This window comes from Crinia signifera, chromosome 5 (genome assembly GCF_055691185.1).
Source record: "Crinia signifera chromosome 5, ASM5569118v1, whole genome shotgun sequence".
Classification (NCBI taxonomy): domain Eukaryota; kingdom Metazoa; phylum Chordata; class Amphibia; order Anura; family Myobatrachidae; genus Crinia; species Crinia signifera.
Window position 1 is genome coordinate 95,405,080 of NC_139221.1, and position 13,970 is coordinate 95,419,049.

The following is a 13,970-nucleotide window of genomic DNA, read 5'->3' on the forward strand; positions in this document are numbered from 1 at the left end:
AGCCAGTGTAATCCATCTGACGGGGACGTGATGACGCGACGCAACCCGGAAGCGCGACACACGCTGATCGGACAGTGGCGCGAAACGGAGCAGCAGCTGACAGCACTCACACCACCCTGGCACCTGCACACCTTCTACCCGCAGCCCACATCCTGAAGAAATGGCCGGTTGGGCCATGAAACGTTGATGATCTTTGGAGCACTTGTGATGTATTCCTTTTACTAAAGATTTATACCTTTACTGGAGAGTGCTGACTCTGATTTTTTGCTCACGCAGAACATCTCCCCTGTATATTGACTTTCTCAGTAAGGCACCCCCACAGCTGATACCCTTCCTCCAGAGTGCCAAAGCTCTTTGCATTTATGTATTTTTGGTACATCTTTGTATGTCCCATTCAGGATTGTGGCACCGGATACATTGTGTCTATTATTGCTAGACATTGAACTGTCTATTGTTACTATTATCGACGCCGGATTGTGGCTGTTCCTGCACTTACCTCACTCACTACACCTCATTGGTGTACACCCTTGTCCCTACACATTGATCCGTGTCCTACAATTACCGACTATGGAAGACACAGACACCCCTCTTTCATTTGCGGATCTCCAATCTCACCTGGTGGATACATTCTCCTATACAGAACAGGAAGTGCAGAATGCACTATTTGAGGAAGACCCCTCTGCACCAACGAATGCTTGCACCATCGATGAATATGTACAACAAATGTACAAACTCAAACGTAAGGAAATTGACTTCCTACTACACGGAGCATCACTATCAAACTATTATCGTGCTAAACTTATACCGCGGGGCTTTCGGGTTAGAAATGTCCCTACGATAGGTAGGAACAGTGCAGAATTCTGCAGAAAATGGATATCCATCCTAAATAAATGCAGTACTGACCTAATGGTTCTGGTCATAGAGGAATCTGGAAAAAATCTTGCCACCACCAGACACAAAATAGAAGCCACCAGAACCCTGTTCAAACCCCTAATAGAGGACAAAAAGAACAAAGTCGCATTGGAAAAACTAGAGGCACAATGTACCCAATATCGCGCAGAGTTGGAGCGCTTCAAAAAATCCAAACTTGTAACAGTACAAAATGACTACGAAGACATGCGGGTGTACAGATGGCTACAGGGTACCGAACCCCGCTACACCACGCAAAAAAAGCAAAATTGGAGACAGAGGCAAGCACAATCACGAGGCCCAGCTGGGTCAAATAGTGACAGTGATTTCGCTGTATATGACTCGGATGAAACTAGCCCACACCCTGCCGTCCCTTTAGGCCGGCTAACCAGGGGCAGAGCAGGAGGAACTGGTCCCGCCCAACCCGTCGGGGGGGCCAGAACCAAAGAATACAAAAAACCGCCCATAAACAAACGGGCAATATAGTCTACAACCTGTCATCCAAAACGTTGTCTACCTCTCAACTTTCACTGTTACAGAAAGGCCTGTCGTTTGTACCGACACAACACCACAATCATTTGGATTGGAAAATTGACCAACATCGCTTCGATAGATCCATGCGCATTAAAGAATTTTTTCAGAATCAACCCCCCCAAACCCCGGATATACACAGCACGTTTATAAACAAAATTAAAAAAAATACGACGTTTGACCCTCCATCGAACAATCCCTCACTGAAATCATTTTCTAGATTATTGGACTGTTCAGTATCAAGGTTCGCAGCTAACTCTAACATAATTCACGATAATTTAAATAAGGATGAAAAACAGGCCCTTAAAGAACTTGCCCAGGACACATCAATCACAATACGCCCCGCCGACAAGGGGGGCGCTATTGTTATTCAAAACACCACTGTGTATATACAGGACCTGGATGAACAACTCTGTGATCATACCACCTATGCAAGATTACCCAGCAACCCGACGATGGAGTACAAAAAAGCCCTGGACCTCATCCTAAAACAAGCTGTGGACCAGAAAAATATTACCCCCAAATTACAGAAAACACTGAGCCGAGATCATCCAATAGTGCCAGTGATATATACCACGCCCAAGGTTCATAAAAGTCTTAGTAACCCTCCTGGGCGGCCGATTATATCGGCATGTGGGTCCCTATGCCAACCAATCGCACAATTCTTGGACCACTTGGTACAACCTTTGATACTCAATCAACCCCATTATTTGAAGGACACCACCCAACTTCTCTTGAAACTGAATTCTCTGGGGACTGTACCTGACAACCTTATCCTGTGCACACTAGACGTTAAAAATCTGTATACAGTGATTCCCCATACAGAAGGCATCAGCGCGGTGCGCCACTTCCTGCAGGACAACCACTTTGATGCATTGAATATACCTCTATTCTTGGAACTCCTGGAGTTTACGCTAAAGAAAAATTATTTCATACACCAGGGCAAATACTTCTTACAACGCAGCGGCTGTGCCATGGGGTCGAATGTGGCCCCATCGCTAGCAAACATCTACATGTTCGCCATTGAAAAAATTTTCTTCTTTTCAGACCCTGAAATCATGAAAAACATCTGTCTATACACCCGGTACATAGACGACTTACTTCTATTGTGGACTGGGTCAGAATCCCAACTTGCCAGATTGATTGATACCATTAACAACATGGACACACCGATCAAACTAACCCACAAGTCCAGTACCACCAGCATAGACTACCTAGACGTTACCATAAGCATCCAGGACCACCATATAAAAACGACGGTGTTTCACAAACCCACCGACAAGAATAGTTTACTGCACCACAGCAGTTGTCACCCTGCGGCACTGAAGAAGGGCTTAACCAAGTCCCAGATGTATCGAGTGGCCCGCATTACCAGTGACCCAGCAGATCTACAAACAGCACTAGACCGCATAGTGCAACTATTCACGGAGAGGGGATATAACCACAAAGCACTCCTTTCAACCAAAATGGAAGTCCTGAGGAAGAACCGCACCACGCTACTACAGCCTGCAAACAAACCATCGGTGGAAACCAAAATACCCTTCATTATGAAATACAACGCGGTGAATTCCATCACCCCCAGGGCACTTAGAGCCTTATGGCCCATTGCTTCTACAGATACCAGTCTCAAATGTGCACAGAACAAAACACTCATGCCGAGCTACAAGAGAGGGAGAAACCTCAAAGACATCCTCATGAAAACCAATGTACCCCCTACCCCCTCACCATCACTGTTTAATGTTCAAGCCAAAAAACCTGGATGCTACAGATGCCCATCATGCACTACATGCAGCTTTCTGGAAACCGGTCCACATTTTTTTCATCCTCATACTGGCCACCGATACAACATCAAACATGTAGTCACATGTACAACACAATACGTTGTATACCTTATTGTATGTCCTTGTGGACTATATTACGTTGGCCAAACCACCAGAGACTTCTGCACCAGAGCAGCATGGCATCGATCAGCTATCAAGCAAGTAATCAGTGGGAAAGATATAGACCAACCGGTCCCGAGACACTTCAAGAATGCTGGGCACCCACTTACTAGTCTTAAATATAAAATCATCGATCACATACCACCCCTGCCCAGAGGAGGAGATAGACAAAAACTCCTCATCCAGCGAGAAGCCAAGTGGATCTTTACCTTGAACACTGTAGCACCAGGAGGATTAAATGAGAAGTTTTCTTTCAATGTATTTTTATGAAATGCATCTATTTTATCTCTCCATTTCTTTCCCTCCATTTGGCTTGCCTTACACAGTGGTGGCGGACTAAGTTTATACTATGGGGTTCAATGTGCACATTACTCTTGGCACAATCCCCTTAATTAGCATGCATGTATAATGGCAGTATCTCTTTATGTATGTCTGCCCCTACTTCATTCCTGTTCTTGTGTCTTATTACAATTTTTTACACCAGGGTGTTATGTCGATTCTAGCAATGCTCAGTTTATCTTTACCCTCTACAGTTCACACTGTTCCTCTTTCCACCATGTATATCTCTTTAAGTTGCCGCTTATGTCACTCCATTTTAGGTTTTTGTCACCGGATTCACTTATAAGACACTTGTTTCTTTTACACCACAGAGGATCCCCACCACCTATGTTTAGTTATATATCTTGCACCGTAATATATTAGTTTGATGCACTTTTAGCAAGGACCTACAGAGTTTTGTTTACAACTCCTTGCGTTCTCTCCTGTACTGCAGAAGCTGACAGCCGCCCCGCCTACAGAATGACGCTACGTGAACCTTACCAGGGAAGCGGTTGCGTGTCACAGAACCCGGAAGCCAGTGTAATCCATCTGACGGGGACGTGATGACGCGACGCAACCCGGAAGCGCGACACACGCTGATCGGACAGTGGCGCGAAACGGAGCAGCAGCTGACAGCACTCACACCCCGGGGACCCACTACTTAAGTCAGGTAAGACTGCACACACAGCACACCACCCTGGCACCTGCACACCTTCTACCCGCAGCCCACATCCTGAAGAAATGGCCGGTTGGGCCATGAAACGTTGATGATCTTTGGAGCACTTGTGATGTATTCCTTTTACTAAAGATTTATACCTTTACTGGAGAGTGCCGACTGATTTTTTGCTCACGCAGAACATCTCCCCTGTATATATATATATATATATATATATATATATATACACACATCAGAATAACTGTATGTTATGCACAAATGTATATTAAATCACAATTCATCTTCCTAAAATTAAAGACACTGACTGACATCCTGATTTTTCTGCTTTAAATCTTACATACCGCTTAACTTTAATTATCAAGATAAATACATAAATATATGTGTAATTGTGTAAATCAGCCCCTTTATGATACACAGGTTTGGTACATTACTTAGTGTAAAAGATTAAAAAAATCCATAAGCAAAAAACATCTGCTGTTACAAATAGAAATGTCAAAATCTGCTCAAATCGGATTTTCTGTAATAAAAAAAATTGTAAACCAACTGCAAAATTGTTCATGATGTGGAACAGGAAATCGTCACACAGTATGAAGTCTAAAGTAATTCACCTACCTTTAATCACATGTACAGTAGTTTGCTTTCTAGAATAACCTCTTTAAACCTTTTTTCCAGCTTTGGTTGAATAAGGGTAGCATTAGCATTGCTTAATCTATTTAAACACCTACAGTATGCTTCTTTTTGGCTGAATAACATAATTTATTCCCACTTGCTTACCAAATCCATGCAAAGCATCTCTTATATATTTAGCCAGATCTGTCACTCATCCCCTGTGTGTATAACGTTCCCACCCAGCGTTACACACAAACCTGCCCCCCTAGGGAAAAGACCAGTGTTACACACATCACAACCCCCTTGACATCACCTCCTCCGGCCCAGCCAGGGCTACAGTACACGCCCACCATCCACCATGGTGTAGGTGAGCAGCATCCCCCCCCCCAGCCGCCCGCGACCCCCGCGACCCCCCCTCCTGCGATTCGAAGACCCCCATGACCCCCCCTCCCGCAATATGCCCACACACCCCTATCACTACCCAGCTTCCTGCTCTCCTAAACCGTAACTTCCACCACTGGGGAGTCGCTGACGCTGTGTTGCCCACATACCCCTATCTTGCCTCATAGACCAGCCTCCTGCTCTCATGCACCCTAACTCCCACCCAGTTGGAGGAGACACTGACTCAGGGCCACCGTCCTGTACTCCTGTGCTGCCACGCTGGACCCCCACCCACTGGCAGAAGCTGCACAGTGTCCCCCACCCTCCTCTTTAGTCCCCCTTATGCCCACACACCCCTATTTTCCTGTTTTCCTGTGTCGTGACCACTGCCAGTGGGGAGCCGCTGACTCAAAAACACCCTACTATACCTAAACAACACGCATGCACCCCCCCCCCACACCCACAAATGTGACTGTACCCTCCACACATCTTACTCTGAAACCGCTTTTTAATTAAACAAAACAATACACACCCCCTTCCAAATCATATGCTCTCTATTTAACACATTTCACCTATAGCTCAAGTTGCAATACAGGCCATCTTTCATACAATTCTAACCATATTTCTCACAACACAAAAGTTCACAAATTAGGGGGTGCAGCCCCTTACGCCGGTGTGAAGAGCGCCCGTAGGGCGCGATAAATCACCTAGTTGATATATATAAAGAATAGTAATTGCTTTGTCTAAAGTTTCAACATTGACTTTCAAAATTCCTGTCATAGTGTAAAGGATTCATGTTCAAAAATATCAGCAAGTTTTCTTCTAAGCCGGTGATTTTCAACCTTTTTACCTTGCGGCACACTAAATAATATTTTAATTTGCCAAGGCACACCATGAGATCCCCACAGGGCAAAACACATTGGCTCCCACAAAAAAAAAACCTATTGGCCCCCATATAAAAAAAAAACAATCACATTGGTCCCCACAGGTAAAAAAAAAAAAAAATACATTAGCTCTTTACATGAAGAGATCAGTAAATAAGAGTTGAACTGGTGGTGGCTGTTAACCGGTTTGGGTATCTCTAGATCTGGGGGCACACTTGAGAACAGCTCAAGGCACACTAGTGTGCCACGGCACACTGGTTAAAAAACACTGTTCTAAGCCATCAGTACTGGGCATAGCAAGTAAGTGAGAAATAGTTTACAGTTATAATCAACTCTAAATGTGGCCAAGCTTAAATAAAATAATGACAGAGCTCTGTACTGTATTTCAGAATGGTCGGGTTACAGCCTGTAAATAACTCTTAGAAATACCTGTGACTTAATAGAGGGGCTTACTTGTCATCATGGGGAATATTTAAAATGTAGTAGCGGAACATTCTTAAAGAATGAAAAGATGTAATTACCATAAGCAATTTGAATATAATGGATTTATAACACTTCTAAGCATTGACTAATGAAGGATGCACTTACATGTTATTTTCAGATATGAACTTAAGCTGTTATTACAGAAAGAATGATTATGTTATATTAGCAATATAGCTACCCTGCATTCTGGTTTGAACATATTAAAAATATAAAAAAGGGCAACTAATTTGTCTTTTTGCATATTATTACACATTTTCTTGTATTTTTTTCATGTTGTATGCAAATTTCATGACTTCTTGAAACATGGGCAATGTCACTCTATCACTTCAACTTGTTTTGTGTGATAATTTAACCAATGTTGCTGTTGTATTGTCATGCTTATGCTTCAATTATTATTATTTTTTAAAGAGTAATGAAAACCATCCATTTTCTCTGCATTTTAAAGAGGTCTTGAGTTGTTCATTAAATCATAATACACAATTTTGGGACATAGAAATAGTAAAGAATAACTGGAGATATAATAATAAAGGCACCCTATTAACCAAAAAAGAAATGGAAATGTATTTATGACCTTAGTACTTTATAGCCATTTGGGTTAAACCACGAGTTGAAGTGGTTCCTTTGATTCTTATTGTGGCTTTATCAATGTGATTTTGTAATTATTTTTACAGTTCAAGTTCTCTGTGGACATTTTTGTATTAATAGGAGGTATATATAAACATTTATCTGTGCTGTGCTCTTTATTTTAATAAAAATCTGGCACATACGGTTATGGTTGGCTGGCTGGCCGGCTGGCTGGCTGGCACATTTACGTCTTTTTAACCTTGAGACACTATTTCCAGATTGACATTACTTTGGGTGACGGATTTTTGATATTGGAGGATAACAGAATATAGTCCTCCACTGCCATCAAGTAATATTTACGCTGGGCTATAAAGCCACAACAATAACTTCCAGTGGATGTTCTCTCTAGCCAACATTATTGACTGTTTAGGAAAAACGTAATATCACACCTCTACTAGAGAAGCATCCTTAGTGAAAATCATCTATGGTTTTCCCTCAAACCGTGCTAATTGTGCGGACATAAAAAGTGATTTTGTGACCACGCACAAGCGGTCTGTGGAATCCAGACAGGTTTTTTTATTCACAATAAAATGTCAAACTGACACAAATATAATCACAAAATAAATGTATAAAAGAGACGTATAAAAGAGAGAAAAAATACTCCATATAGGTAAATTGGCTAGTCTTACCCAGATTGAAATTTGGAGCCTGTAGGGATGGAAGACGGCCAAGGTTCAGTCCAGAAGTGCACCCTGCTAGGTTCCCAATGGCATGGAGTAGGGTCCCCATGTGTCCAGATGTATAGTCACAAGCCTACTGATGTGTTTTGAGCCAATGATGGCTCTTCTTCAAAGGCTGGGAAGCTGATGGAGATATATATACTGTTAGAATGACTCTTGACCCGGAACCGGGAGTGCTGGTCCGTGACTTCCGGCCCCTGCATATAGGTAAATGTTCACCATACCGATATGTTCCAGTCTGGTCTATAGATCCCTTCTATACTGCATAAATAACAATATAAAAAAACACCAATAATGAGTTGTTTGTGGTGCTTGAACTCCAATTTTTCTGGAAAAATAGTAGTTCAAGCACTACAAACAACTCATTAAATTTAATTTCCACAATTTGTGTTCAGTTATCTGTGAGAGGATTTGGTGGTCCTCATTTTGTCCTGAGGTAGCATAAGCTTCTTTTGTGTCTTGGGACTTTTTTCTTTGTGTATTGCTATACTGCAATATGCTGTAAGGAAAGCCTTGATATGCCCAAATGGTAAAATGAAAAACTTTAGCTTTTTAATTTTTGTTTAAGTAACAAGGCAGCCAGATGAGGGTTTCTTCTAGTTGTTATTCTTATCCCTCATTGACACAAATTGTAAAGGTTTTCATGTATCACGAATGCAATCTTGTTAGTTGACCTTGTTTTGTTAACTCCTTGTGATTTTTGTTGGTGCTACCTATGGGCCTTATTCTAGTTCACTCTTTCTGACAAAATTCTTCTTAGATGGACAAAACCATGTGCACTGCAGGTGGGGCAGATGTAAAATGTGCAGGGAGAATTAGATTTGGGTGCGTTATTTTGTTTCTGTGCAGGAATACTGACTGCTTTATTCTTACACTACAGTATAGATCTCACTTTGAAGTAAAACTTTACCCAAATCTAATTCTCTCTGCACAAGTAACATCTGCCCCAGTGCCCATGGTTTTGTCCATCTAAGAAGGAATTTGTCAGAAAGAGTGAACCAAAATACCCCCCTATGTCACACTTGCCTACTGTACCATGAGAGTCTCCTCTCCGGAAGAAGCCCGGATGACTTATGTTACTATATAGTTCCCTTAACCTGTCTCTATGCTTGCAAGATGAACGATCTATATTTGAAACTGCACAAGAAAAGGACAGCTGGCTCAGTAGGTAAATGTAAAACTACTTAAAACATGCAATAATTACAGGTCCTGGAGATATTGCAATTGGAACACTGCTAGGATTTGCTTTGATCTTAAATTCATTCCTATTTATAATGGACATTAACTATGACTGTATGTTCACACAGAGTGATCTCGTAGTTCAAACATGCTGATTTTTCTTTTGCTTCATTGTGGAAATGTGTAGCTCATGTCTTTTTTTCTGACTAGGTAATTTGAGTACCTGACTGTAGCTGAACATTTCTTATTATTCTTAAATACATTTCCATTTTCCTGCTTTTTCTCTATTCTTTGTAAAATCTGTTTTTATTGTTAAATTGGTATTCATATTATAATGCAGTACTGCTACACGATAACTCTAGTAATGAATTCCTGCATTTTGCTGTTTTGATTTAGTTTCATGTTTTTGTATAATGCTGTCCTGAATTAATGCATTTTTAAGCCTTTTTAAACAACATATATAAGGTGTGCCCAAATGAAAAGGAAACTTTTTCTGTAGTGGCGTTGTATCTAATTGCAGTGGGTTAATGTGTTTGCCGATAGATGGCGTGGCATTTTTTCCCAGTTGCTCATGTGTAGTGAATGGCTTTGCCTCATTTTCTTTATTTCTGAAAAGTTGTTTTGCGCGATCGGATGCATGATGGATTCCAAAAGATCAGCGCAAAGAGCTGTTATCCAATTCATTATTATAGGTTGAGTATCCCTTATCCAAAATTATTGGGACCATGAGCATTTTGGATGAGGGATTATTCCAGAATTTCAGAATATTTTTTTTTACATACTCACCTGGTCCCCTGATGAACCCTGGATGTCCACTGTGTCCCCTGGCATCCATTATAGCCATTAGGTCATCTTCAGCTGCATCCCCGGTCCAAAGGATGCATTGCATTGCACGGGTGTGCGGGTGTGCCGGTGATGCAATCAGTGGTGTAACTATGGAACAGCACAGTGGTGTAAGTTCGTTCCAGTTTCCCGGAGGCAAGATATATATTGGTGCCCCCCCCACACACACACACACACACACACACACACACAACACAATAAAACCTTATATAAAATATATATTTATATAGAAAGATAACACATATATTTCTCAGAACTCAGCCACAGAAGCAATATCGTTGGCTTTTAAATAACTGATTTATACTTGCATGGGGAGGAGAGTTGCCCCCTTGGGAGCAGGAGCCCGGTGGCAGATGACTCCATTGCCTCCCAGAGTTCTGCCTCTGGTACAGCAGCCCCTGTGCTGGTTTTTAGGAGCCAGCGCCTGCTGGGTCTGCGGGGCACCCTAAAAATACCCAGCTTGGTCCTGACAGATGGTATATGCTATGTGACAAGGGCTTCTCCACAGTGACTGGCAGCAGTAGCACTTCACTGGCTGCCAACGACGGCCAGAGACCGCTGTAGGGACATCTTCCTGCACGCCTCTGACAGCAGGCAACACTCACTAAGGTGAACGGGGAAGGGGGCAGCTGTGTGCTGCGGGAGGGAAGGAATGACCGCAATGGGGGTGATGAAGCTTTGCTGTAGTGCACTTGTGAAAGAGAGGCGTCTGGGGGTATGTACATAAAGCATGCTGTGCTGCAGAGGATAGAGGGAGAACAGGCTGGCTGTGCTGCTAAATCTAACCCTACTCCTATCAGCCTAACCCTAAGAAGGTATAACATTTTCACAATGATATGTTTGGGTGGAGGGGGGCACCATAGAAGTTTTTACGCCACTGGATGAAATGCATCCTTGGGACCGGGGATGCCACTCAAGTCGACTCTGATGGCCGCCGTGGACACCAGGGGACAAGTTAAGTATGAAAGGTGCAGGGGGTGGGGGATAAAAAAGAAGCAAAATATTCTGAAAACCTTTTTTTTTGTCAGAATATTTCAGTTTTGGGATATACAGATAAGGGATACTCAACCTGTATTATTATTACCGTTTATTTATATTCTGAAGCACTTTACATTACATTACAGCACTAATTTGGCCCATTTCTGATGATGGGGGTCTGTGTAGGCATTAAAACATTCAAGTAAATACATTTTATATAAAGTCTTTCTTTATTTTATTTGTTCATTCATTTTTAGCACTTTTCTTAGTTTTCATCTCCTAACTTTCCAACATCTAGAAAGCTATTCTGCAATTCAGGTTACCATAGGAAGTGCAGTCTGTCCAATTGCTGGCAGAAATCTATAGAATTATTATTGTAAATTGTTTTATTCATAATGCAGATCACAAGCTGTAATGTCGGGATACGGTCACTAGGTCTACAAGCATTAGGTCAACATCACTAGATTGACATGCATTAAGGTCGACATGGCTGACGGTTGACATGCAGGAAGGTCAACATGACTGAAGGTTGACATGGGTTAGGTTTACAGGTTACTATGTCGACACAATCATTAGGTCGACATGGGGAAGGTTGACAGTCCAAAGACTGACATGAGGTTTTTCACTTTTTGTTTGAGCCGACAAGTGCCGACAGACAGTATTTCATTCCCTACCATCCACTAGGGCATGGTGCGAGAATAATATAGTGTGGCAAGCGTAGGAAGGCACCGCGCCCAAAGCATGGTAAGCGCGCGGTGCTATGTTTCAGTGTCCATGTCGACTGTGTCGGAATTCGGGACAAAAAAAGTAAAAAAAACCAACATGTAGACCTTTTGACTGTCGACCTTTCCCATGTTGAGCTAATGCTTGTGTCCACGTAATGACCGGTCGACCTAATCCCTGTCGACCTTAATGCATGTCGACCTTCAGTCATGTTGACCTTAATGCATGTCGACCTAGTGGTGTTGACCTAATACTTATCAACCTAGTTGCTGTCTGTCCAATGATCCATATTCCTAATGTCAGAGATGTCATAGTGTCTGCATTTTTAATTCATTTCTACCTGACCCTTTGGGATACTGTTTAAAGGATATAAGAGGAACTCCAGTTCTATTTTGGAGCTCAGATATACTTTTTACTTTTAATACAGCCTCTAAGGAAAGTCAAGTTAAAAATGTATTTCACCTTCATGGTAAATATTGGAAATGTTAAATGATAAGTGATTCTTTACCTGTGCTTATTTTTATAGTACATACACCAATGCTAAAATGGTATTTTGTCATTTAATTAGTACAAACATATAGGGGCATATGTAATAGGGCCCAAATTTGCCAGAAGTACCGGATGCCAGCTGATCAAGACATTTCTTTAATGCAACAATTTGTTTATAAAAAAAAAACAGAACCCACCTGGGTTTTGCCTTGTAAATTATGGCCATTTCAAAAAAAAATATCAGCCAGCATCCCGCACCCCTGGCAAACTCAGACCCTAATATATATGCTGCAATAAAACACTTTTACTTAAAACTCACGGTAATGGCGCAGGTGTCAGATGGAAGATTCTTTTTTAAGCCAGTGGTTTACAGTGTGGTCCCAGATTTTCATTGTGTCATTTTTCTACAACACCAAAAGAGAAATTTTATAATACTATAGATTTATTTGCTAATCATATGAAACCAAAAAGTTCTGCATGTGTTTTTTTGATGGTCTTGACTAAGGGCGTTATTCTGATGGATTCGCTCAGATGCGAATTTGCATCCTTGTAAGTCAACCAGATCCTGCCTTGCGAATGGTGGTACGCTGGCCCACCATTCGCATGGCATGTAAGTTCGCATGGCATGTGAATGGATGTTTTACATAAACATCCATTCGCAGCCTGTAGGGGAACACCAATATCATTCCATGGTCGCCAACCATCGAATGATGTGGAAGGCACACTCACATCTATGGTTGCTCAAAGGAACCCTAGATGTGCATGTTCACTCTGAGGAAAGTGGGCGGGCAGCTGACATCCAGTGATGTCAGCTGCCCACCCCCTGCACCCGTGTCATCAGCCCATTAGCTTGAGAACACCAAGCACTCTCATGGGAACGCCATGGGCCACGCCATGTCAACTATTTTCCTAGGCCATTCTCCCTTGATCACTCAGTTTAGACAGCCGGTCAGCTCTAGGAAGAGTCCTGGTGGTTCTGAACTTCTTCCATTTATGGATGATGGAGGCCACTGTGCTCGTTGACACAACCAAAGCAGCAGATATTTTCCTGTACCCGTCCCCAAATTTGTGCCCCGAGACAATCCTGTCTCAGAGGTCTACATACAATTCTGAGCTTCATGGTAAGGCTGTGAATACTTATGTCATTTTTTATTCTTAATAAATAACATAACAAAATGTGGAAAAAGTAAAGCGCTGTGAATACTTTCCAGATGACTGTGTGTTTGTGTGTGTGTTCTGAAATAATAATATCTACATGAAAATTTATTGACAAAGGCAATGTTCTTTGATCGCTGGAGTTGAATTAATATAGCCGCTTATTGGGAATTGATCATTCAGTGAAGTCTGCAAGCACGCACAAAAATAGGAAGAACTGTAAAAAGGATTCTCTATTTATTTTCAATAATATGCTACATGTAATCTGCAGAATATTGTATTTAATACCTTTTGTTCTTGCTATCAAAATATTCTGATTCATATGATAGCTTCTATGACTCTTCAGTGATATTCTGTGCATTATTGTGACCTTTCATTATTGCATTTCACTGACAGGCATACAGTATTCAGTTTCTTGGGAACCTAATCACTAACCATCAGGAAAACAATCATTACAAACAAAGGAGAAATTACTTTACCGATCCCTGGGAAGATCAAAGCTAGAATCCAATGCTGTATTTTGTATAACAAAAAAATGTGTCATATTTGTCTTATTTATGCTTATCTT

At 41.8% G+C, this 13,970-nt stretch overlaps 1 long non-coding RNA gene across 1 annotated transcript in view; it reads right to left on the reverse strand.

Annotated features, from left to right (window-relative positions):
- The window catches only part of LOC146079507 (uncharacterized), a 33,718-nt gene extending 21,065 nt beyond the window's left edge, over positions 1–12,653 (reverse strand). Inside the window, exons 1-2 of the long non-coding RNA XR_014474575.1 lie at positions 12,567–12,653; positions 7,985–8,158 (exon numbers count right to left, since the gene is read on the reverse strand). This is a non-coding gene — a long non-coding RNA (uncharacterized LOC146079507). The remainder of the gene's footprint in view (positions 1–7,984; positions 8,159–12,566) is intronic.
- Positions 12,654–13,970: the final 1,317 nt, after the last annotated feature.